Consider the following 24255-nt stretch of genomic DNA (forward strand, 5'->3'; position numbering starts at 1 on the left):
GGTCCACTCAAATGTAGTAGTGGGAACCATTACAAATGTTTTTTGTTCTTTATTTTCTCAGATGGTAAATCTGTCCACTCCTCTTTGCAAAAGGCCTCCAGTTACTGTAAAATCCTGAGCTGTCTAGCATGAACTGCGGGCTTAAGATCTCTCCAGAGTTATCTTGAGGTCAGGAGACTGAGATGGCCGCTCCAGAATGTTCACTTTGATCTGCTGTTGCCAATGACAGTTCGACTTGGCCTTGTGTTTTGAATCATTCTCATGTTGGAACGTCCAAGTGCGCCCCATGCACAGCTTGCAGGCTGATGTTTGCAAATTTGCCATCAGAATTTGCTGATAATGTGCTGAATTCATTTTTCCTTCCACTTTTACCAAGTTTCTTGTGCCTTTGTAGCTCACACATCCCCAAAACATCAGCGATCCACCTCTGCACTTTACAGTAGGAATGGTGTTCCTTTCATCATAGGCCAAAAAGTCCACTTTTGGTTTCATCACTACAAATGACCTTGTTCCAGAAGTTTTGAGGCTTGTCTCTGTGCTATCTTGCATATTGTAGACAAGATACTTTGTGGCATTGCACAGTAATGGCTTTCTTCTGACCGGGACCAGCTGCTTCGAAAGCATCACCAAACCAGGGATTCAAGCTTCAGGAGGCTAATTTGCATATTCCAGGTGCCTTCTGGGAGAAGCGAAGTCTCCCTAAGCTAGAAGATCGTTGGGTACAGCCGGGACCAGCTGCTTCGAAAGCATCACCAAACCAGGGATTCAAGCTTCAGGAGGCTAATTTGCATATTCCAGGTGCCTTCTGGGAGAAGCGAAGTCTCCCTAAGCTAGAAGATCGTTGGGTACAGCCGGGACCAGCTGCTTCGAAAGCATCACCAAACCAGGGATTCAAGCTTCAGGAGGCTAATTTGCATATTCCAGGTGCCTTCTGGGAGAAGCGAAGTCTCCCTAAGCTAGAAGATCGTTGGGTACAGCCGGGACCAGCTGCTTCGAAAGCATCACCAAACCAGGGATTCAAGCTTCAGGAGGCTAATTTGCATATTCCAGGTGCCTTCTGGGAGAAGCGAAGTCTCCCTAAGCTAGAAGATCGTTGGGTACAGCCGGGACCAGCTGCTTCGAAAGCATCACCAAACCAGGGATTCAAGCTTCAGGAGGCTAATTTGCATATTCCAGGTGCCTTCTGGGAGAAGCGAAGTCTCCCTAAGCTAGAAGATCGTTGGGTACAGCCGGGACCAGCTGCTTCGAAAGCATCACCAAACCAGGGATTCAAGCTTCAGGAGGCTAATTTGCATATTCCAGGTGCCTTCTGGGAGAAGCGAAGTCTCCCTAAGCTAGAAGATCGTTGGGTACAGCCGGGACCAGCTGCTTCGAAAGCATCACCAAACCAGGGATTCAAGCTTCAGGAGGCTAATTTGCATATTCCAGGTGCCTTCTGGGAGAAGCGAAGTCTCCCTAAGCTAGAAGATCGTTGGGTACAGCCGGGACCAGCTGCTTCGAAAGCATCACCAAACCAGGGATTCAAGCTTCAGGAGGCTAATTTGCATATTCCAGGTGCCTTCTGGGAGAAGCGAAGTCTCCCTAAGCTAGAAGATCGTTGGGTACAGCCGGGACCAGCTGCTTCGAAAGCATCACCAAACCAGGGATTCAAGCTTCAGGAGGCTAATTTGCATATTCCAGGTGCCTTCTGGGAGAAGCGAAGTCTCCCTAAGCTAGAAGATCGTTGGGTACAGCCGGGACCAGCTGCTTCGAAAGCATCACCAAACCAGGGATTCAAGCTTCAGGAGGCTAATTTGCATATTCCAGGTGCCTTCTGGGAGAAGCGAAGTCTCCCTAAGCTAGAAGATCGTTGGGTACAGCCGGGACCAGCTGCTTCGAAAGCATCACCAAACCAGGGATTCAAGCTTCAGGAGGCTAATTTGCATATTCCAGGTGCCTTCTGGGAGAAGCGAAGTCTCCCTAAGCTAGAAGATCGTTGGGTACAGCCGGGACCAGCTGCTTCGAAAGCATCACCAAACCAGGGATTCAAGCTTCAGGAGGCTAATTTGCATATTCCAGGTGCCTTCTGGGAGAAGCGAAGTCTCCCTAAGCTAGAAGATCGTTGGGTACAGCCGGGACCAGCTGCTTCGAAAGCATCACCAAACCAGGTATTCAAGCTTCAGGAGGCTAATTTGCATATTCCAGGTGCCTTCTGGGAGAAGCGAAGTCTCCCTAAGCTAGAAGATCGTTGGGTACAGCCGGGACCAGCTGCTTCGAAAGCATCACCAAACCTTTTTTGCTTTTGAATTTTTGCCTGTAGGACATTATTGCAAGAGAGCTTGGCTGAGTAGATTACACAAGAAGGAAAACACACAGCAAGTCAGCAGGATCTAGGAGCAACATGGCAGATGTGACAACCTACATGGTGAGCTGCAGCATGTGCTACATGTTCACAGATCGACCAGAAGAAGAATCCAATTTCACCTGTCAGAAGTGTAGACTAGTGGCCCTTTTAGAAGAAAAGGTGCGGGGTCTGGAAGAAAGAATAGCAACTTTGAAACTCATCAAAGAGAATGAAGACTTTCTAGACAGAACAGAAGCATCTCTACTGGTCACAGAAGGTGCAAAAAGTGTCAGAGAACCTCCAAAAGCAGATGAGTGGAAGCATGTGACCAAAAGAAGCAAGAAGACCATGGAGAAATCACCAACCACACAACTGAAGAACCGATATCAAATCTTTGTAGAGGATGAAGATGGCACACCCAAGAATGAAGCAATACCAGCAAGCAAAAAAGAAAAGGGCACACAGCAACAAGTGACAGCAAAAAGTACAGCCAAGAAGCAACGAAGAGTGGTGGTGGTGGGAGACTCACTACTGAGAGGCACAGAAGCAGCCATCTGCAGACCGGACATAACTGCAAGAGAAGTATGCTGCCTTCCAGGTGCGATGATCAAGGATGTGACCGATAGGATACCAAAGCTCTTCAGCTCCAAGGACGTCCACCCATTTCTTCTGATACATGTTGGCACCAATGACACGGCAAGGAAGGACCTACTGACAATCTGCAAGGACTTTGAAGAGTTGGGGAAGAAAGTAAAGGAACTGGATGCACAGGTAGTTTTTTCTTCTATCCTTCCAGTAGACGGGCATGGCACCAGGAGATGGAACAGGATCCTTGATGCAAACAACTGGCTAAGACGATGGTGCAGACAACAAGGATTCGGATTCCTGGACCACGGTGTGAATTACTTGTACGATGGACTCCTCGCCAGAGACGGACTACACCTCAACAAACCTGGGAAACACACATTCGCCAGAAGACTCGCTACACTCATCAGGAGGGCGTTAAACTAGAAGAAGAGGGGACGGGAAGAAAAACATTAGACTCGAACAAAGACGACCCAGGAAAACATACTCAGAAGGGAGGTAAGAACATTTCTAAAACAATCCACAGTGAGGAGATTGGAACAAAACAAAATCCTCTGAACTGCATGCTCGCAAACGCCAGAAGCCTGACAAACAAGATGGAAGAACTAGAAGCAGAAATATCTACAGGTAACTTTGACATAGTGGGAATAACCGAGACATGGTTAGATGAAAGCTATGACTGGGCAGTTAACTTACAGGGTTACAGTCTGTTTAGAAAGGATCGTAAAAATCGGAGAGGAGGAGGGGTTTGTCTCTATGTAAAGTCTTGTCTAAAGTCCACTTTAAGGGAGGATATTAGCGAAGGGAATGAGGATGTCGAGTCCATATGGGTTGAAATTCATGGAGGGAAAAATGGTAACAAAATTCTCATTGGGGTCTGTTACAAACCCCCAAATATAACAGAAACCATGGAAAGTCTACTTCTAAAGCAGATAGATGAAGCTGCAACCCATAATGAGGTCCTGGTTATGGGGGACTTTAACTACCCGGATATTAACTGGGAAACAGAAACCTGTGAAACCCATAAAGGCAACAGGTTTCTGCTAATAACCAAGAAAAATTATCTTTCACAATTGGTGCAGAATCCAACCAGAGGAGCAGCACTTTTAGACCTAATACTATCTAATTGACCTGACAGAATAACAAATCTGCAGGTGGTTGGGCATTTAGGAAATAGCGACCACAATATTGTGCAGTTTCACCTGTCTTTCACTAGGGGGACTTGTCAGGGAGTCACAAAAACATTGAACTTTAGGAAGGCAAAGTTTGAACAGCTTAGAGATGCCCTTAATCTGGTAGACTGGGACAATATCCTCAGAAATGAGAATACAGATAATAAATGGGAAATGTTTAAGAACATCCTAAATAGGCAGTGTAAGCGGTTTATACCTTGTGGGAATAAAAGGACTAGAAATAGGAAAAACCCAATGTGGCTAAACAAAGAAGTAAGACAGGCAATTAATAGTAAAAAGAAAGCATTTGCATTACTAAAGCAGGATGGCACCATTGAAGCTCTAAAAAACTATAGGGAGAAAAATACTTTATCTAAAAAACTAATTAAAGCTGCCAAAAAGGAAACAGAGAAGCACATTGCTAAGGAGAGTAAAACTAATCCCAAACTGTTCTTCAACTATATCAATAGTAAAAGAATAAAAACTGAAAATGTAGGCCCCTTAAAAAATAGTGAGGAAAGAATGGTTGTAGATGACGAGGAAAAAGCTAACATATTAAACACCTTCTTCTCCACGGTATTCACAGTGGAAAATGAAATGCTAGGTGAAATCCCAAGAAACAATGAAAACCCTATATTAAGGGTCACCAATCTAACCCAAGAAGAGGTGCGAAACCGGCTAAATAAGATTAAAATAGATAAATCTCCGGGTCCGGATGGCATACACCCACGAGTACTAAGAGAACTAAGTAATGTAATAGATAAACCATTATTTCTTATTTTTAGTGACTCTATAGCGACAGGGTCTGTTCCGCAGGACTGGCGCATAGCAAATGTGGTGCCAATATTCAAAAAGGGCTCTAAAAGTGAACCTGGAAATTATAGGCCAGTAAGTCTAACCTCTATTGTTGGTAAAATATTTGAAGGGTTTCTGAGGGATGTTATTCTGGATTATCTCAATGAGAATAACTGTTTAACTCCATATCAGCATGGGTTTATGAGAAATCGCTCTTGTCAAACCAATCTAATCAGTTTTTATGAAGAGGTAAGCTATAGGCTGGACCACGGTGAGTCATTGGACGTGGTATATCTCGATTTTTCCAAAGCGTTTGATACCGTGCCGCACAAGAGGTTGGTACACAAAATGAGAATGCTTGGTCTGGGGGAAAATGTGTGTTAAATGGGTTAGTAACTGGCTTAGTGATAGAAAGCAGAGGGTGGTTATAAATGGTATAGTCTCTAACTGGGTCGCTGTGACCAGTGGGGTACCGCAGGGGTCAGTATTGGGACCTGTTCTCTTCAACATATTCATTAATGATCTGGTAGAAGGTTTACACAGTAAAATATCGATATTTGCAGATGATACAAAACTATGTAAAGCAGTTAATACAAGAGAAGATAGTATTCTGCTACAGATGGATCTGGATAAGTTGGAAACTTGGGCTGAAAGGTGGCAGATGAGGTTTAACAATGATAAATGTAAGGTTATACACATGGGAAGAGGGAATCAATATCACCATTACACACTGAACGGGAAACCACTGGGTAAATCTGACAGGGAGAAGGACTTGGGGATCCTAGTTAATGATAAACTTACTTGGAGCAGCCAGTGCCAGGCAGCAGCTGCCAAGGCAAACAGGATCATGGGGTGCATTAAAAGAGGTCTGGATACACATGATGAGAGCATTATACTGCCTCTGTACAAATCCCTAGTTAGACCGCACATGGAGTACTGTGTCCAGTTTTGGGCACCGGTGCTCAGGAAGGATATAATGGAACTAGAGAGAGTACAAAGGAGGGCAACAAAATTAATAAAGGGGATGGGAGAACTACAATACCCAGATAGATTAGCGAAATTAGGATTATTTAGTCTAGAAAAAAGACGACTGAGGGGCGATCTAATAACCATGTATAAGTATATAAGGGGACAATACAAATATCTCGCTGAGGATCTGTTTATACCAAGGAAGGTGACGGGCACAAGGGGGCATTCTTTGCGTCTGGAGGAGAGAAGGTTTTTCCACCAACATAGAAGAGGATTCTTTACTGTTAGGGCAGTGAGAATCTGGAATTGCTTGCCTGAGGAGGTGGTGATGGCGAACTCAGTCGAGGGGTTCAAGAGAGGCCTGGATGTCTTCCTGGAGCAGAACAATATTGTATCATACAATTATTAGGTTCTGTAGAAGGACGTAGATCTGGGTATTTATTATAATGGAATATAGGCTGAACTGGATGGACAAATGTCTTTTTTCGGCCTTACTAACTATGTTACTATGTTACTATGTTACTATGTTCTGGCAACTTGACCATGCAGCCCATTTTTATTTCAACAACTTGAAAAAGGCATCTGCTAAAACGCATAGTTTTAGGGGGGTGAGGGGTTAAATTTTTGTCCATACATGTAACATTTTTGGATTCATTAAATATTGAGAAGTTCTTTGCATAAACGTCTATCAGTGTTCCTTCAATGCTCGCTGGATACACTCCTTTTTTGCTTGGATACAGCTATGCTTAGTCTGGACTGAACTACTTCCATGCTGTAGGTTCTGAAACGGCCATCATAGTGGTGAGCTGAAATTATTCATATTTTTTTTTTTAGTTTTTTTCAAGTGCTCCTTATTGTGCATCTTGAAACAGCCACATCACTAGTTTTGAGAGACTCCAGTAATTCAGCTGATGCCATTTGTGGGTTTTTCTTTGCATCCCCTACAATTTTCCTAGCAATTATTGACAAAATGTTTGTTGGTCTACCTGACCATGGTTTTGTTTTTACAGAGCCCCTGATATTCCATTTGGTAATCACAGTTTGAACGCTGCTGACTGACATTATCAATTCATTGGATATCTTTCTGTATCCCTTTCCCATTTTATACAGTTCAACTACCTTTTCCCATAGATCCATTGACAATTTTTTTGCTTTTGCTTTCCCCTTGACTTACAATCCAGAAATGTTAGTGGCTGTATAAAAGATGCAAGAGTCTGTCTGGATCCCAGAAACTCAATCAGCTTTTATGCACACACATTGATAGCAAGCAAACAAGTTACAGGTGAGGATGTTACCTTTAATAACTATTCAAACCCATTTGTGTCAACTTCTGTGCATGTTATGAGGCCAAAATCACCAGGGTATGTGAACTTTTTGTCATGGTCATTTGGATGTTTTGGGTTGTCATTATGATTTAAAAAGAGAAAACACAATAGTTTGGTAATAAATCGCTTCACCCAGCCACTAACCTTGAATGGAGAAAAAGTTTTTATGCTATCATTCATATTCTTTGAAAAAAGGCAGAGAAAGCAAAAATTCTGCGGGGGTATGTAAACTTTTGAGTACAACAGTATGTGCTCTAAGCTATACAAAGTCCTTAGCCCAGCAGTGGTCTCAGAATTTTGAGCATGCAGAGCAGCTGTAATCACCTTTCAACAAAATTATATAAGTCAGACACACGTGAATTAACAATCTACAGTATTGTATTGTCATTGTATTGTTGCTGATTCACTGCTAAAGAATCAGATTATCTTTTAGATTTTTGTCCTGCAATTTCCTCCTGTAGCTCAGCCCTGATGTAAGTAACCCCTCCCTTCTTCCTTCTGTGACAGTGTTTGTCAGCCTAATTCAACTGAGGATCATCGCTTTACATTTTTGGTTCAGAGTTGTCTTTTTACAAGAGTTAAATTTCACAAAACTTCTGGAACATTCATACATGCCTTTGCAGTTGAGTTAAGCAATCTGGCAATGTCCTTCAAGTGAGAAATGTTTCATACAGATAACCATAGTAATGCTGTCTCAAGAGCCCCACACTTGCAACTAAGTTATTGACTCAGAATAGCAACATTTAGGCCATTCTATTATACTGTACTTGTTGAAAGGGATCGATAACTCATGGAATTCTAACTTCGATAACTCATGGAGTTGAAGAGATATCTTTTAAGTGTAACGTCAGAAATATACCAGAATGGAAACCCAAGGTATATTCTCCTTCATGCTGTCATATCCTGATCCATCTACTTTCATCCACAGGTACGTCTGAACGATCTCTTAATCCAGAATACCCACTACACCCCAGAACCCCATGTACTACTCTTCCTCTGTTTTAACTGGTACGTCTGAACAATCTCTTTATCAAGAATACCCACTGCACCCCAGAAACCCATGTACTCCTCTTCCTCTGTTTTAACTGGTACGTCTGAACGATCTCTTAATCCAGAATATCCACTGCACACCAGAACCCCATGTACTCCTCTTCCTCTGTTTTAACTCATACATCTGAATGATCTTTTAATCCAGAATACCCACTACACCCCAGAACCCCATGAACTCCTCATGAATTCCACTGCTTTATCTGGTACGCTGCTGCTCTTTTCCTGACTTTAATTCCATGCATCATACTTCAAATTTACTGAATGCATATTGATATATCCATGCTCTTCACACATAGCACTATCATTCCACCTCATTCTGTCTCTTTCTTCAGCTTTGATGGTAGTCAAATGTTCTTTTAACAACAATCTGTTACTTGTTCCCTGCTGTGAAGTGTCCTCCAGCCCCTTCCTCCTCCCCTCTCCCTCTCTCATCTGGCTTCATTTCATGGACACTTGAATGGTATAAGTTGAATGGAGCTGGTCAGATGTGGCCTTGGTCAGATGTGACATCATTTGAAGTGACATATTTTACATTTGACATCAGAAATATACAAAAATAGTCCAGAAATCAGTCAGAAGGTTAAGAATAATCACTGTCTTCTAATTCTACTTGCCTTTCTATTCTTCTCCTGCTCTTTAACATGCTCACATTTGCCCTCACTGTTTTTGCTCCACTAATCCTCACTCTCCTTCACTATCCCCAAACCCCTGCACCCTCGAACCACATAACTACCTCCCCTTTTCTCTTACTCCCCTACCTCGTTTCATCTGCAGACCTGCTCTTTAACCTCAGACCTCTCCTATCAAAATATAATATAAGCCAATCACTCTCCTTCACCGACCTGCTTTCCCTTTCTATGCTTCTTCTCACTGCTGGCAACATATCCCCCAATCCTGCCCCCCCCCGCCTCATATATCCCACTAATCCTCACCCCTATCCTTCTCACACTAAGAGAAACTACCGCAATTTCTCACACTTAAAATCTGTGCCATTGACCCCCACCCGCTGCTTCCTCTCTCTGGGGCACTTTGGAATAGCTGCTCCACCTGCAACAAGCTCCTCATGATCCAAGATCTCTTTTCTTCCCGCAACCTTTCCTTCCTGGCCCTCACTGAGACCTGGTTAACGCCCGATGACACGGCCTCCCCTGCTGCACTGAGTTATGGTGGACTCAAATTTGCCCACACTCCTCGCTTTGGCAACAGACATGGCAGAGGAGAGGGTTTCCTTCTTTCTAAAAACTGTCCTTTTAACCCTAACTAACCCCCACCCTCCCTTATCCTCCCTTCTTTTGAGGTTCACTTTGTCCGTATCTTCTTTCCCTTTAATCTTCAAATGGTTGTCATATAATGACCACCGGGCTCAGCCACTGCCTTCATTGACCAATTCTTCACCTGGCTTCTTCACTTTCTCTCTGCTGACATCTCCACCATCATAATGGGTGCCTATAATATCCCTACTGACAACTGCCAGCCAGCAGCCTCCAAACTCCTGTCCCTTACCTCATCCTTTGGACTTACTCAATGGTCTTCCACAGCCACCCACACTGACGGACATACACTAAAACTCATCTTCACCTGCCTCTGTTTCCTATCTAATCTCACAACTTCTTCCTTCCCCCTATCTGACCATCACCTTCTCATTCTTGTCCTCCTCACCCGCCCCCATGTCCAGCCACTACCACATCCTTGCAGAAACCTCGCACACCTAGACATACACAGACTTTCAGACTCTCTTCCTCCCCTGTCCTCCATATCTTCACTCCATGACATGGCTAGTGCCACCGCTTTCTATAACTCCACCCTCACATCAGCCATAGACTCATTTGCTCCCCTCATGCATGGCAAAGTGCGACAAATCAATAGGCAACCCTGGCACAACAATCTCTCCAAAAAAGTTTGACAAGCATCCAGGGTCGCAGAGCGGCGTGGGAAGAAAACATGCCTGTCAGATGACTTCACTGCTTTCAAACAAGCTACACTAGCCTTCAAATTAGCCTTCACCTCTGCTAAACAGGCCTATTTCACAAACCTTGTATCTTCATTATCCTACAACCCAAAACAACTGTTCAACACATTTAACTCTCTCCTCCGCCCACCACTGCCACCTTCAACTCCCCTCATCTCTTCCAAGGACTTTGCCACCTACTTCAAAAACAAGATCTACCAAACAAGGCAAACCTTTACTGTTCCACCACCTCAACCACTCCATATACCAGACCTCTGCCCTTCCCTAATAACCTCCCTCTCCAACATCACTGAAGGAGAGCTTACTCACCTCCTTTCCAAATCACACCTCACCACTTGTGCACTTGACCACATCCCTTACCGCACGTCCAAACTCTTGCCATCTCCTGTCGCCTCAAACTCAAAAATATTGCCAGAATCCATCCCTTCCTCAGCCCACAATCTACTAAAACTCTTGTGCATGCCCTCATCATCTCCCGCCAGGACTACTGCAACACCCTCCTATGTGCCTCCCTGCTAACTGTCTTGCACCACTCCAGTCTGTCATCAACTCTGCTGCCCTGCTAATCCACCACTCTCCTCGCAACTCCCCTGTTTCTCCCCTCTGCAAATCCCTCCACTGGCTCCCAATTCTCCAACGAATCCAGTTCAAACAACTAACACTGATCTACAAAGCCATCCACAACCTGTCCCCTCCCTTTATCTCTGAACTAATCTCCCAATATATTCCCTCACATAATCTTCGATCCTCCCAAGACCTCCACTCACCTCCTTTCCAAATCACACCTCATCATCTGTGCGCTTGACCACATCCCTTACCGCACGTCCAAACTCTTGCCACCTCCTGTTGCCTCAAACTAAAAAATATTGCCAGAATCCATCCCTTCCTCAGCCCACAATCTACTAAAACTTTTGTGCATGCCCTCATCATCTCCCACCTTGACTACTGCAGCACCCTCCTCTGTGGCCTCCCCGCTACTCTTTTGCACCACTCCAGTCTGTCATCAATTCTGCTGCCCGGCTAATCCACCACTCTCCTCGCTTCTCCCCTGTTTCTCCCCTCTGCAAATCCCTCCACTGGCTCCCAATTCTCCAACGAATCCAGTTCAAACTAACACTGATCTACAAAGCTATCCACAACCTGTCCCCTCCCTATATCTCTGAACTAATCTCCCAATATCTTCCGTCACATAATCTTCGATCCTCCCAAGACCTCCTACTCTCCTCCACAATTATTCATTCCTCACACAACCGACTCCAAGATTTCTCCCGAATATCCCCCATCCTCTGGAATTCCACACCTCCACATGTCTGATTATCCACCACCCTCGGATCCTTCAGACTGGATCTGAAAACCCATCTCTTCAGGAAAGCCTACAGCCTGCAATAACCATTCTGCCGCCTCACCACCACCTAGGCTGCCACCTCCCCACTACCCGAGCTGCCGCCTCACCACCACCAGATCTGCCACCTCACCACCACCAGAGCTGCTGCACCCCAACCTCTTGTCTCTTCCCCATTATCCCATAGAATGTAAGTCTGCAAGGACAGGGTCCTCTCCCCTCTGTACCAGTCTGTCATTTTAAATTTGTTATCTATAACTCTGTACATAACCCCTTTCTCATGTACAGCACCATGGAATTAATGGTGCTATATAAATAAGTAATAATAAATAGTAATAATAATAATAATAGTGTCTGTCTGCTGACTCAATTTCCTGAAAAAAGATGGTAAGTAACAACCACGAGGCAAAGTGTTCTTGTTACCTGTTTCTGTATACTTGTTGTCTTTCACACTGGTTTTTATAATGGGCCACAGCCATATACTCTTCCACATATTTTATCTAATATATAATTTTTATAATACATTGGTGTTATATTACACTTTTCTTTACTGTAAAAAAATATATCAACTTATATAGAAGGCTAAAGTTGGGCAGAAGAATAGTCATTTAGAAAAGCGCCAAGTCCCTAATAGACATGGCATACTGCTAAACTGATGGAGGCTAAAGTCCCCCATATACAATAGACTAACGTTGGTTAATATCAATGGATTTGGCCAACACTCCAATGTAAATGGGAATGTAGTAGTGTTGAGCGATACCGTCCGATACTTGAAAGTATCGGTATCGGATAGTATCGGCCGATACCCGAAAAATATCGGATATCGCCGATACCGATATCCGATACCAATACAAGTCAATGGGACATCAAGTATCGGAAGGTATTCTCATGGTTCCCAGGGTCTGAAGGAGAGGAAACTCTCCTTCAAGCCCTGGGATCCATAGGGATGTGTAAAATAAAGAATTAAAATAAAAAATATTGATATATTTACCTCTCCGGCGGCCCCTGAACTCAGCGCGGGTAACCGGCAGGCTTCTTTGTTCAAAATCAGCGCTTTTAGGACCTGAGAATCACGTCCCGGCTTCTGATTGGTCGCGGGCCGCCCATGTGACCGCCACGCGACCAATCACAAGCCGCGACGTCACCGCAAGCTATTAGCGCGCTCATTTTTGAAAAATGAGCGCGTTAATGACTTTCAAAGACGTAGCGGCTTGTGATTGGTCGCGTGGCCGCGACCAATCACAAGCCGCGACGTCACCGCAAGCTATTAACGCGCTCATTTTTAAAAATGAGCGCGTTAATGACTTTCAAAGACGTAGCGGCTTGTGATTGGTCGCGTGGCCGCGACCAATCACAACCCGCTACGTCTTTGAAAGCCATTAACGCGCTCATTTTTAAAAATGAGCGCGTTAATAGCTTGCGGTGACGTCGCGGCTAGTGATTGGTCGTGGCCACGCGACCAATCACAAGCCGCTACGTCTTTGAAAGCCATTAACGCGCTCATTTTTAAAAATGAGCGCGTTAATAGCTTGCGGTGACGTCGCGGCTTGTGATTGGTCGCGGCCACGCGACCAATCACAAGCCGCTACGTCTTTGAAAGCCATTAACGCGCTCATTTTTAAAAATGAGCGCGTTAATAGCTTGCGGTGACGTCGCGGCTTGTGATTGGTCGCGGCCGCGACCAATCACAACCCGCTACGTCTTTGAAAGCCATTAACGCGCTCATTTTTAAAAATGAGCGCGTTAATAGCTTGCGGTGACGTCGCGGCTTGTGATTGGTCGCGTGGCCGCGACCAATCACAAGCCGCTACGTCTTTGAAAGTCATTAACGCGCTCATTTTTCAAAAATGAGCGCGCTAATAGCTTGCGGTGACGTCGCGGCTTGTGATTGGTCGCGTGGCGGTCACATGGGCGGCCCGCGACCAATCAGAAGCCGGGACGTGATTCTCAGGTCCTAAAAGCGCTGATTTTGAACAACGAAGCCTGCCGGTTACCCGCGGACTCACCAGGGGCCGCCGGAGAGGTAAATATATCAATATTTTTTATTTTAATTCTTTATTTTACACATCTCTATGTATCCGATACCGATACCCGATACCACAAAAGTATCGGATCTCGGTATCGGAATTCCGATACCGCAAGTATCGGCCGATACCCGATACTTGCGGTATCGGAATGCTCAACACTAGAATGTAGGCTAACTGATTGCCAGGTGAGATGTTGATCGACCATGTCCAATTTCAGACTGCTAATCACACTTGAGTTGAGCACTTCATTCTTAAGCATTGTAAATGGATGTCAACTTTTCCAATGGAATTACTAGGTCACTACTTTCAAAATAGTGTCTACAAGTCGATAGCAAGATGAGGTTCCAAAGTGGCAGATAGGAAGAGTAGTCAGTGCATGAGTTGAGAAAAGTATAGTTCAGCAGCTTAGACCTAGAGTATAGGTGGAGGGGCTTCTAAAAAAACAAGATACCCGAGCTTTAGTTTGTGACAGATGTAATTAAAGCTACCAAGCCTTTAAGAGGCTAGTAGTTTTAACTCAACAGTAGTGTTGAGCGATACCTTCCGATATCGGAAAGTATCGGTATCGGATAGGATCGGCCGATATTCAAAAAATATCGGATATCGCCGATACCGATACCCGATCCCAATGCAAGTCAATGGGACCAAAATATCGGAATTAAAATAAACCCTTTCTTTCCTTGTAGGTTCATTCTACATGAAGGAAAACAACTAAGAATAATGCAGGATGTATTTGGGGAGGTGGGGGAGACATTAAAGTCATAGAGGTTTAGCCCAATCAAATAGAATAGCATGTTTTTTTTTTTTTTTTTTAAAGACGTTCGGAGTGACAAAGATATTGACTATGTAAATATTTTTTTTATTTTGTCAGATATTGATGTTTCACTATTCCACGACCTTCCCCTTCTTTTTTTTTAACTTTTCCCACACTTTCATCTTCATCATCATCAGCATCTTTGACATCAACTTCTTCTTCACCTTATTCATCTTCTTCTTCATCCTTTACTTTTTTTTTTTTTTTTATTACATTCTTCATATTCATTTTATTCAACTATTATTATTCTTCCTATTCTACATATTCATTTTATTCAACTGTATTATTCTTCCTATTCTACTTCTTCATCATATTCTCATTTGTGACAGGCATTCCCGTAGTTGTTATCTATAAAAGTTGGAAGATTACACCTTCCGTTCTGCCTGTCACAAAAGTTACATTTGTCCGTGTTCAGTTTGGCCTGCAGCATCAGGCTTTATCCAGGGGCACCACGAGGAGGAACGGACTCACCCCCATACACTGCTTAGTCTTCTTCTGCATATAATTGAGATAATATCTTTTGCTCTGATATTAAGTGTTATGCTTAATGTTCTTCTGCTCTTTGTTCTGCAGCCTCTTGTTCTTCTGCTTCTCGGTCTTCCATGTCGTCGTCTCCAGTGTCGTCATCTCCGCCGTCGTCAACTCCGCCGTCGTCGTCTCCGCCGCCGTCGTCTCCGCCGTCGTCGTCGTCGTCGTCGTAGTCATCGGGGTGGTCTTCCGGGTTGTCATCGTCATCGGGGTGGTCTTCCGGGTCGTCGACTTTAGGGTCTTCAACTTGGAAATGTAGCAGAAGGTACAAGAAGGCTGAGAAAATGCCAAGAAACTGATGATGGAACTGGAACTCGGATGGCTACCCGAAGGTTCAAGAGCCTATGGAACTACCGAGGACCAGCTGACGTTACTGGAACCCGGTTACTAAGCAGGAGGTACCCGTGCTAAAAAGCACTACCAAGGACCGCCTGACGTTGGCGGAACTCGGATACCCAGAAGGAGGCACCTAAGCCAAAGGCTCTGCCCGGAACCAGCTGACGGTACTGGAACCAGGATGGGGAGCAGAAGGTACAAGAGCAAAAGACACTGCCGAGAACCAGCTGACGGTACTGGAACCCGGATGGGTAGCCGAAGGTCCAAGAGCCAATGGCACGACCGAGGACCAGCTGACGGTGCTGGAACCCGGTTACTAAGCTGTAGGTGCCCGCGCTTAAAAGCACTACCAAGGACCGCCTGACATTGGCGGAACTCGGATACCCAGGAGGAGGCACCTAAGCCAAAGGCTCGGCCCGGAACCAGCTGACGGTGCTGGAACCAGGTGGTGGACCCGAAGGCCCACAGGAGAGGAGAGAACAGCTAGGCCGCGAGGCAGCCGCAGTTACCGAACCCCAACAGTCCTACAGGGGGAGCTGGGCCTACTGGCACTACAGAACCAGCCTTGACTACCAGTTCACGCAGCCCACATAGGAAGCTCCTAAACTGGAGGCACCCTGGAGTTGGCTAACCCGACCGCACCACGACGGGGCAAGCATAGGCGTCTCAGTGAGCTTGACACTACCCGGAAACAGCTGACGGTGCTGAAACCAGGTTTGGCACGAGGGAGTACCTGTGACAAAAACACTGCCGAGAACCAGCTGGCGGTGCTGGAACCCAGATGCGTTGCCCCAGTGTGCAAGAGCCAATGGCACGACCGAGGACCAGCTGACAGTGCTGGAACCCGGTTACTAAGCTGTAGGTGCCCGCGCTTAAAAGCACTACCAAGGACCGCCTGACGTTGGCGGAACTCGGATACCCAGGAGGAGGCACCTAAGCCAAAGGCTCGGCCCGGAACCAGCTGACGGTGCTGGAACCAGGTGGTGGACCCCAAGGCCCACAGGAGAGGAGAGAACAGCTAGGCCGCGAGGCAGCCGCAGTTACCGAACCCCAACAGTCCTACAGGGGGAGCTGGGCCTACTGGCACTACAGAACCAGCCTTGACTACCAGTTCACGCAGCCCACATAGGAAGCTCCTAAACTGGAGGCACCCTGGAGTTGGCTAACCCGACCGCACCACGATGGGGCAAGCATAGGCGTCTCAGTGAGCTTGACACTACTCGGAAACAGCTGACGGTGCTGAAACCAGGTTTGGCACGAGGGAGTACCTGTGACAAAAACACTGCCGAGAACCAGCTGGCGGTGCTGGAACCCAGATGCGTTGCCCCAGTGTGCAAGAGCCAATGGCACGACCGAGGACCAGCTGACGGTGCTGGAACCCGGTTACTAAGCTGTAGGTGCCCGCGCTTAAAAGCACTACCAAGGACCGCCTGACGTTGGCGGAACTCGGATACCCAGGAGGAGGCACCTAAGCCAAAGGCTCGGCCCGGAACCAGCTGACGGTGCTGGAACCAGGTGGTGGACCCGAAGGCCCACAGGAGAGGAGAGAACAGCTAGGCCGCGAGGCAGCCGCAGTTACCGAACCCCAACAGTCCTACAGGGGGAGCTGGGCCTACTGGCACTACAGAACCAGCCTTGACTACCAGTTCACGCAGCCCACATAGGAAGCTCCTAAACTGGAGGCACCCTGGAGTTGGCTAACCCGACCGCACCACGACGGGGCAAGCATAGGCGTCTCAGTGAGCTTGACACTACCCGGAAACAGCTGACGGTGCTGAAACCAGGTTTGGCACGAGGGAGTACCTGTGACAAAAACACTGCCGAGAACCAGCTGGCGGTGCTGGAACCCAGATGCGTTGCCCCAGTGTGCAAGAGCCAATGGCACGACCGAGGACCAGCTGACGGTGCTGGAACCCGGTTACTAAGCTGTAGGTGCCCGCGCTTAAAAGCACTACCAAGGACCGCCTGACGTTGGCGGAACTCGGATACCCAGGAGGAGGCACCTAAGCCAAAGGCTCGGCCCGGAACCAGCTGACGGTGCTGGAACCAGGTGGTGGACTCCAAGGCCCAGAGGAGAGGAGAGAACAGCTAGGCCGCGAGGCAGCCGCAGTTACCGACCCCCAACAGTCCTACAGGGGGAGCTGGGCCTACTGGCACTACAGAACCAGCCTTGACTACCAGTTCACGCAGCCCACATAGGAAGCTCCTAAACTGGAGGCACCCTGGAGTTGGCTAACCCGACCGCACCACGACGGGGCAAGCATAGGCGTCTCAGTGAGCTTGACACTACCCGGAAACAGCTGACGGTGCTGGAACCAGGTTTGGCACGAGGGAGTACCTGTGACAAAAACACTGCCGAGAACCAGCTGGCGGTGCTGGAACCCAGATGCGTTGCCCCAGTGTGCAAGAGCCAATGGCACGACCGAGGACCAGCTGACGGTGCTGGAACCCGGTTACTAACCTGTAGGTGCCCGCGCTTAAAAGCACTACCAAGGACCGCCTGACGTTGGCGGAACTCGGATACCCAGGAGGAGGCACCTAAGCCAAAGGCTCGGCCCGGAACCAGCTGACGGTGCTGGAACCAGGTGGTGGACCCGAAGACCCACAGGAGAGGAGAGAACAGCTAGGCCGCGAGGCAGCCACAGTTACCAACCCCCAACAGTCCTACAGGGGGAGCTGGGCCTACTGGCACTACAGAACCAGCCTTGACTACAAGTTCACGCAGCCCACATAGGAAGCTCCTAAACTGGAGGCACCCTGGAGTTGGCTAACCCGACCGCACCACGACGAGGCAAGCATAGGCGTCTCAGTGAGCTTGACACTACCCGGAAACAGCTGACGGTGCTGAAACCAGGTTTGGCACGAGGGAGTACCTGTGACAAAAACACTGCCGAGAACCAGCTGGCGGTGCTGGAACCCAGATGCGTTGCCCCAGTGTGCAAGAGCCAATGGCACGACCGAGGACCAGCTGACGGTGCTGGAACCCGGTTACTAAGCTGTAGGTGCCCGCGCTTAAAAGCACTACCAAGGACCGCCTGACGTTGGCGGAACTCGGATACCCAGGAGGAGGCACCTAAGCCAAAGGCTCGGCCCGGAACCAGCTGACGGTGCTGGAACCAGGTGGTGGACCCCAAGGCCCAGAGGAGAGGAGAGAACAGCTAGGCCGCGAGGCAGCCGCAGTTACCGAACCCCAACAGTCCTACAGGGGGAGCTGGACCTACTGGCACTACAGAACCAGCCTTGACTACCAGTTCACGCAGCCCACATAGGAAGCTCCTAAACTGGAGGCACCCTGGAGTTGGCTAACCCGACCGCACCACGACGGGGCAAGCATAGGCGTCTCAGTGAGCTTGACACTACCCGGAAACAGCTGACGGTGCTGGAACCAGGTTTGGCACGAGGGAGTACCTGTGACAAAAACACTGCCGAGAACCAGCTGGCGGTGCTGGAACCCAGATGCGTTGCCCCAGTGTGCAAGAGCCAATGGCACGACCGAGGACCAGCTGACGTTGCTGGAACCCGGTTACTAAGCTGTAGGTGCCCGCGCTTAAAAGCACTACCAAGGACCGCCTGACGTTGGCGGAACTCGGATACCCAGGAGGAGGCACCTAAGCCAAAGGCTCGGCCCGGAACCAGCTAACGGTGCTGGAACCAGGTGGTGGACCCCAAGGCCCACAGGAGAGGAGAGAACAGCTAGGCCGCGAGGCAGCCGCAGTTACCGAACCCCAACAGTCCTACAGGGGGAGCTGGGCCTACTGGCACTACAGAACCAGCCTTGACTACCAGTTCACGCAGCCCACATAGGAAGCTCCTAAACTGGAGGCACCCTGGAGTTGGGTAACCCGACCGCACCATGACGAGGCAAGCATAGGCGTCTCAGTGAGGTTGACACTACCCGGAAACAGCTGACGGTGCTGAAACCAGGTTTGGCACGAGGGAGTACCTGTGACAAAAACACTGCCGAGAACCAGCTGGCAGTGCTGGAACACAGATGCGTTGCCCCAGTGTGCAAGAGCCAATGGCACGACCGAGGACCAGCTGACGGTGCTGGAACCCGGTTACTAAGCTGTAGGTGCCCGCGCTTAAAAGCACTACCAAGGACCGCCTGACGTTGGCGGAACTCGGATACCCAGGAGGAGGCACCTAAGCCAAAGGCTCGGCCCGGAACCAGCTAACGGTGCTGGAACCAGGTGGTGGACCCCAAGGCCCACAGGAGAGGAGAGAACAGCTAGGCCGCGAGGCAGCCGCAGTTACCGAACCCCAACAGTCCTACAGGGGGAGCTGGGCCTACTGGCACTACAGAACCAGCCTTGACTACCAGTTCACGCAGCCCACATAGGAAGCTCCTAAACTGGAGGCACCCTGGAGTTGGGTAACCCGACCGCACCACGACGAGGCAAGCATAGGCGTCTCAGTGAGGTTGACACTACCCGGAAACAGCTGACGGTGCTGAAACCAGGTTTGGCACGAGGGAGTACCTGTGACAAAAACACTGCCGAGAACCAGCTGGCAGTGCTGGAACACAGATGCGTTGCCCCAGTGTGCAAGAGCCAATGGCACGACCGAGGACCAGCTGACGGTGCTGGAACCCGGTTACTAAGCTGTAGGTGCCCGCGCTTAAAAGCACTACCAAGGACCGCCTGACGTTGGCGGAACTCGGATACCCAGGAGGAGGCACCTAAGCCAAAGGCTCGGCCCGGAACCAGCTAACGGTGCTGGAACCAGGTGGTGGACCCCAAGGCCCACAGGAGAGGAGAGAACAGCTAGGCCGCGAGGCAGCCGCAGTTACCGAACCCCAACAGTCCTACAGGGGGAGCTGGGCCTACTGGCACTACAGAACCAGCCTTGACTACCAGTTCACGCAGCCCACATAGGAAGCTCCTAAACTGGAGGCACCCTGGAGTTGGGTAACCCGACCGCACCACGACGAGGCAAGCATAGGCGTCTCAGTGAGGTTGACACTACCCGGAAACAGCTGACGGTGCTGAAACCAGGTTTGGCACGAGGGAGTACCTGTGACAAAAACACTGCCGAGAACCAGCTGGCAGTGCTGGAACACAGATGCGTTGCCCCAGTGTGCAAGAGCCAATGGCACGACCGAGGACCAGCTGACGGTGCTGGAACCCGGTTACTAAGCTGTAGGTGCCCGCGCTTAAAAGCACTACCAAGGACCGCCTGACGTTGGCGGAACTCGGATACCCAGGAGGAGGCACCTAAGCCAAAGGCTCGGCCCGGAACCAGCTGACGGTGCTGGAACCAGGTGGTGGACCCGAAGGCCCACAGGAGAGGAGAGAACAGCTAGGCCGCGAGGCAGCCGCAGTTACCGAACCCCAACAGTCCTACAGGGGGAGCTGGGCCTACTGGCACTACAGAACCAGCCTTGACTACCAGTTCACGCAGCCCACATAGGAAGCTCCTAAACTGGAGGCACCCTGGAGTTGGCTAACCCGACCGCACCACGACGGGGCAAGCATAGGCGTCTCAGTGAGCTTGACACTACCCGGAAACAGCTGACGGTGCTGGAACCAGGTTTGGCACGAGGGAGTACCTGTGACAAAAACACTGCCGAGAACCAGCTGGCGGTGCTGGAACCCAGATGCGTTGCCCCAGTGTGCAAGAGCCAATGGCACGACCGAGGACCAGCTGACGTTGCTGGAACCCGGTTACTAAGCTGTAGGTGCCCGCGCTTAAAAGCACTACCAAGGACCGCCTGACGTTGGCGGAACTCGGATACCCAGGAGGAGGCACCTAAGCCAAAGGCTCGGCCCGGAACCAGCTAACGTTGCTGGAACCAGGTGGTGGACCCCAAGGCCCACAGGAGAGGAGAGAACAGCTAGGCCGCGAGGCAGCCGCAGTTACCGAACCCCAACAGTCCTACAGGGGGAGCTGGGCCTACTGGCACTACAGAACCAGCCTTGACTACCAGTTCACGCAGCCCACATAGGAAGCTCCTAAACTGGAGGCACCCTGGAGTTGGCTAACCCGACCGCACCACGACGAGGCAAGCATAGGCGTCTCAGTGAGGTTGACACTACCCGGAAACAGCTGACGGTGCTGAAACCAGGTTTGGCACGAGGGAGTACCTGTGACAAAAACACTGCCGAGAACCAGCTGGCAGTGCTGGAACACAGATGCGTTGCCCCAGTGTGCAAGAGCCAATGGCACGACCGAGGACCAGCTGACGGTGCTGGAACCCGGTTACTAAGCTGTAGGTGCCCGCGCTTAAAAGCACTACCAAGGACCGCCTGACGTTGGCGGAACTCGGATACCCAGGAGGAGGCACCTAAGCCAAAGGCTCGGCCCGGAACCAGCTGACGGTGCTGGAACCAGGTGGTGGACCCGAAGGCCCACAGGAGAGGAGAGAACAGCTAGGCCGCGAGGCAGCCGCAGTTACCGAACCCCAACAGTCCTACAGGGGGAGCTGGGCCTACTGGCACTACAGAACCAGCCTTGACTACCAGTTCACGCAGCCCACATAGGAAGCTCCTAAACTGGAGGCACCCTGGAGTTGGCTAACCCGACCGCACCACGACGGGGCAAGCATAGGCGTCTCAGTGAGCTTGACACTACCCGGAAACAGCTGACGGTGCTGAAACCAGGTTTGGCACGAGGGAGTACCTGTGACAAAAACACTGCCGAGAACCAGCTGGCGGTGCTGGAACCCAGATGCGTTGCCCCAGTGTGCAAGAGCCAATGGCATGACCGAGGACCAGCTGACGGTGCTGGAACCCAGTTACTAAGCTGTAGGTGCCCGCGCTTAAAAGCACTACCAAGGACCGCCTGACGTTGGCGGAACTTGGATACCCAGGAGGAGGCACCTAAGCCAAAGGCTCGGCCCGGAACCAGCTGACGGTGCTGGAACCAGGTGGTGGACCCCAAGGCCCACAGGAGAGGAGAGAACAGCTAGGCCGCGAGGCAGCCGCAGTTACCGAACCCCAACAGTCCTACAGGGGGAGCTGGGCCTACTGGCACTACAGAACCAGCCTTGACTACCAGTTCACGCAGCCCACATAGGAAGCTCCTAAACTGGAGGCACCCTGGAGTTGGCTAACCCGACCGCACCACGACGGGGCAAGCATAGGCGTCTCAGTGAGCTTGACACTACCCGGAAACAGCTGACGGTGCTGGAACCAGGTTTGGCACGAGGGAGTACCTGTGACAAAAACACTGCCGAGAACCAGCTGGCGGTGCTGGAACCCAGATGCGTTGCCCCAGTGTGCAAGAGCCAATGGCACAACCGAGGACCAGCTGACGGTGCTGGAACCCGGTTACTAAGCTGTAGGTGCCCGCGCTTAAAAGCACTACCAAGGACCGCCTGACGTTGGCGGAACTCGGATACCCAGGAGGAGGCACCTAAGCCAAAGGCTCGGCCCGGAACCAGCTGACGGTGCTGGAACCAGGTGGTGGACCCCAAGGCCCACAGGAGAGGAGAGAACAGCTAGGCCGCGAGGCAGCCGCAGTTACCGAACCCCAACAGTCCTACAGGGGGAGCTGGGCCTACTGGCACTACAGAACCAGCCTTGACTACCAGTTCACGCAGCCCACATAGGAAGCTCCTAAACTGGAGGCACCCTGGAGTTGGCTAACTCGACCGCACCACGACGGGGCAAGCATAGGCATCTCAGTGAGCTTGACACTACCCGGAAACAGCTGACGGTGCTGGAACCAGGTTTGGCACGAGGGAGTACCTGTGACAAAAACACTGCCGAGAACCAGCTGGCGGTGCTGGAACCCGGATGCGTTGCCTATCAAAGATTGTCTTCCTACAGCCCCAACTAGCGGTGTTGGAGCAAAGGGTAAGCAGGGGGAGCAGAGTGTAGGCCGAAGCCTGCACTGGAGTCAGCTTTGTGTCTGCGTTGCATTTGCAGGACACTTTGCCGGCTACACAGTGGGGGAACAGCAGGCGGTGCTGAACCCCACTAACACATTGGCTGGTGTTTTTCTCTGTGCAGCTAGCACTTCCGGGCAAAAACTAGCGGTGTTATAGCCCAGGGGCAGCAGGAGGAGGAGAGGAGCAGAGTGTAGGCCAAAGCCTAGTTGAACCAATTTCAAAGGTAACCTTTAACCCCCCCTCAGGTGTTACAAAGTACAAGAGCCACACCTTGTGCAGCATTAATGCTGCACAAGTAAAAGGTTGCTCTATTTATTTTCTCTACTTCCACACGCTGAATGCAACACGTACACAATTTAGCCCATTCTACAGTCAAACTGTAGTTGAGGCGTGACTTGTATTTTTAAGGAGACGCAGCATAGGTGTCCCAAATAACGCCTTTGTGCTTGGCGCAGCTTCCTGAGCGTTGTTTTTTGCTGTACAGGAGTCTGCGCTCTTGTGTTATCCCTTGGCAATGCCCTGTTAGCGCTGCCCGTCTTATGACCTCATTTCATGTTGGCCGCTGCGGTTAACGATGGCCATAAATCCCAGACCCACAGTGCCTTTTCATAAAGTCACAATGCGGTGCTGGGATTCGTGGCCTTGAGCAGTAAATATTTTCGACGCTCACAAACGTCCTTACACCTGCTTCAGACAGGGCGGCCTCTGCTGATCCCTTTTCGCATGCCGCGACCATGAGGCCGCACAGTCTGAAGAAGGCGGAAGGAGATGAGTGACAACAGGCGAACATATGCACTGCTCGTGCCCATAAACCACACCCTCGCTGACAAAATAAATAAGACAAAAAGGGGCGTTGTTTCACGCAGGGCGGATGCACAGGCGCAGCCAGCTAACCATGATGTCAAAAGACGGGAAGCGCTACCAAGGGGGGTGCTGCGCATCATTAGAAAGGAAAGTCACACCTCAGGGACAGTGGAATGGTCTCAATGAGACACATTTTGTACGTGTTGAGTTCCACGTGTGCAAGGAGAAAAAGTCAGCCACCTTGTACAAATGCAGCAGTACTGCTGAACAAGGTGGCTGTTATACATAGAAACACCTGGGGGTGGGGGGCAGGCTCCCTTCAATTTCAGTTCATGTGCCTGCATGGCGTTTGCAGGTCACGTTGCCGGCTACACAGCTGGGGAAC

The sequence above is a fragment of the Ranitomeya imitator genome, chromosome 4 (genome assembly GCF_032444005.1).
Source record: "Ranitomeya imitator isolate aRanImi1 chromosome 4, aRanImi1.pri, whole genome shotgun sequence".
In the NCBI taxonomy this organism is placed as follows: domain Eukaryota; kingdom Metazoa; phylum Chordata; class Amphibia; order Anura; family Dendrobatidae; genus Ranitomeya; species Ranitomeya imitator.